Source organism: Mastomys coucha, unplaced genomic scaffold (genome assembly GCF_008632895.1).
Source record: "Mastomys coucha isolate ucsf_1 unplaced genomic scaffold, UCSF_Mcou_1 pScaffold9, whole genome shotgun sequence".
Taxonomy (NCBI): Eukaryota; Metazoa; Chordata; class Mammalia; order Rodentia; family Muridae; genus Mastomys; species Mastomys coucha.
The window spans coordinates 15,152,971-15,155,980 of NW_022196915.1; the positions used below are offsets into that span (position 1 = coordinate 15,152,971).

At 43.6% G+C, this 3,010-nt stretch overlaps 1 long non-coding RNA gene across 1 annotated transcript; it reads right to left on the minus strand.

Moving 5' to 3' along the window:
* Positions 1 to 476: 476 nt before the first annotated feature.
* LOC116085048 lies at positions 477 to 2,584 on the minus strand. Its single transcript, XR_004116383.1, has 2 exons — positions 2,300 to 2,584; positions 477 to 659 (listed from the first exon to the last, which is right to left on the minus strand). It is a non-coding gene; the product is annotated as an uncharacterized LOC116085048 (long non-coding RNA).
* Between the last annotated feature and the right edge of the window lie 426 nt (positions 2,585 to 3,010).

Here is a 3,010-nt window from a genome sequence, read left to right on the forward strand (position 1 = left end):
AGTTCTAAGTTCCAGGGATGAGTATGAAAGGCTGGGCAGAGGATCTTAGAGAGGGACTCTAAGGGAACTAACCTGAGCCAGCCTGTTCAGACAGTGCTGTCACTGCTCTGGAGCCTGACCTCTTGACTTTGACTTCTGTGACGAATTCTCAAGGTCTTGGGACAGAATCCCACTCAGTCTATGCTTCATTATGAAAGATGGGCTTACCTCTAACACTCAGCTTTCCCTAATGGAAGGCAGGATAGGATACATAGTCTCTGAAAGGCACCCAGCAGGGGAGGATTAGAAGTTCAATGTCATCCATGACTACTTAGTGAATTGGTAGTTAGCTGGACACTGTGTCTCTAAAAAATCAAAAACAAAAACAAAACAAAAACAAAACAGGAAAAAAAGGAAGGATGGAGGGAGGGAAGGATATGAGCAAGAGGGAGCAGGGAGGAGAAAGTGATTCACTTTTCAGTTATTACGATCAAGTATCTGAGGCAGACGTCAGACCAGGTTTATTTACCTAACAGTTTTGTAGGTTGCCAGCCCTGTTGGCTTGCCTTCTGGGTGGGCAGCAGATGGCAGTACCTCCAGGTGGGAGTATCTGTTGAAGCAAGTGGTCACATTCTTGATAGAGGCTATGTGGGGTGAGGCTGGCTTCTTCTGTATGCATCCTATGAGAGAACGCCAAGGGTCCCTTGAGAAATAACTTCTTGAGAAATAACTTCTACCCTTCCCAGCACAGCCTTCCTCCAATGCCCCACCTTACAAAGGTTCAACTAGCACCACACCTTGTAGACCAAGCCTTCAAACACAGCGAAGCCTCTTGGTACACTGACCATATTCAAACCATGGCAGGGGCTGGGAAAGGGCAAGATATCCTTTGTACTGCCTTTTCTATAAAGCTGAAAGCAAAGGTGTACTTGTAGGCTCTTGACTTAATGCCTCCCATCTCAACTAAAGCCCATCCAAGTTCTAAGTTTCATCATTTCTTCCCATTTGCTGAGGTTCTTGCCTTTCTTAACGTGGTGGGTGGGGTTAAGGAATTGGAAGGAAAGCTCAGGAGCTACAAACAAAAATGGTTTGAGTATAGGAATCCAGCAGAGGTAAAGCCTGCAGCTAGGGCTCTCACATTCTCTTTGTCCTGAATGTGCAATTTCAAGGCCCCATTCATAGGCTATTTTATTTTCCATGGAAACATTTGATGATATTGACCTTGCAAAGGGCTGCACTCTAATACTTTGGAAAGCTGGAACTATTAAGATCTATGAGTTTAACTGCCAATCCTCCCTCCCAGATGGGACGTAGGGTCTTCAATCAACAGTAATAAAAGGCAGAGTGTAAGGAAAGGGAAGACAGAAAGTAAAGGAGAGATGGTGTCTGCTTGAAGAAAATCAGAGCCTGCCCAGAGGATATGGGACTTGAGCCAGGCTTTGGAGGATAAATGAATGTACCATTCACTCTAGGGAGCCCCAAACAATGTATTTTCTGTGATGAAGGAGATGTAGGTGTGCATGTGTGTGCATGCGTGTGTGTGTTTATGCATCTCTGTGTGTGTGCAGCTCCATGTGTATGGGTCCTTATATACATTTGGTAAAGAAGATTGAAAACTTTAACAACAGGGAGAGAAATATTTGGTCTCTGATCAGTTAGAAGTTTTCCTGGCTGGTGCAGCATCCCAAATGTATAATACTTAAACACCAGCTCTGCTTGAGTGGGGAAAAGAGGAATCCTTCCTTAACATGCTTTTTTTGGCCAAGTGGGACCATACCCACCCAGGTCAACTTAGGGGATCATCCCTTTTATTCTGCTTATCTTGGCATGGGGTGGGATATGGGAATCCAATGTTCCTTTTCTAGCCATGTTCCTAGTGTACTTGTTAGCCTAAGTGTCTACCTATGTCAAAGGCAATTATGCTATGTGAAAATCTATCCTATTTGAAAAGTATGCCCCTTATAATCAAGCATGCTATGCCTGGTACACTGCCACAGATATCTCTTTATTTCCCAGAGTAAGGATTTATAGCTATGCACCTGCTGATGGAGGTATGTCTCTGCTCTAGTCTGTGGGTGGAGTCAGGGTTTTCAGGAACAGATTTTCCTGTTGACTTTAGATGTAAATTCTGACAATGCAAACTTTAATGCCCACAGTCAGATAGTGGCGTGGAGATGGGCTAAACATGGACAATGAGTAAGCACCAGGAGCTGTTGTTCTGTGCCTCTGTGCACCGTAGCCATCAGCTGGGCTGTTGTTGACCCTCCAGATACACCTGAATGGGAGTCAAGAAGCATTGATTTGTCTTCAGAGTTCTTACCTTGTGGAACTTTCTTTCCATCTGTTTACCTCCAGTCAGACCCTATTCATGTACTAGTCTCTGGGTACCATGTTCTGTTAATGGTGGACAAAGAGGAAAGAGTAACCTTCAATGGCTTTCCTTATGCCAAGTCCACAGCATCCTTCTCCTGTCTGAATCTCACAACTTTCAGCTTTCTCTTCAACCTCTGCTTCCATCCACTGATGTGGACATTTCCAGTATTTTGGAGTACAGATTCGTATCAGTAAGAGAAACTGCAATGTTGGTCATGATGTCTAAACTAACATACACATTTGGTTATTTATGAGGTGTATTTTCTTTTTTTTTTTCATGGCTAAGTGGTATTATGAAGTCAGAATGAATCCAGAGCTAGGATTTGAGTTCTGGTTCCACTCTTTATGGCTGTGTGATCATAAACAAAACAAAAACTCCATCATCATCACCACCACCACCACTACCACCACCATCATTACCAGCATCATCACAACTGTCACCATCATTATTATCAGCACTATCACCACCAGCACTACCCCCAAACCAATCAAAACCCACCCCTTTTGTATCCCAGTTTCTTTCTTAATGAAGAGAGTGGAATGATATGATTGTTGTAAGGATTAAGTATCAGTTAATACAGGGAGCTTGGAACAGTCCCTGGTGACAGAGCCAGTGTTTGCTTAATTCTTGTTTTAGTTACCTGAAGTCACAGCAGGA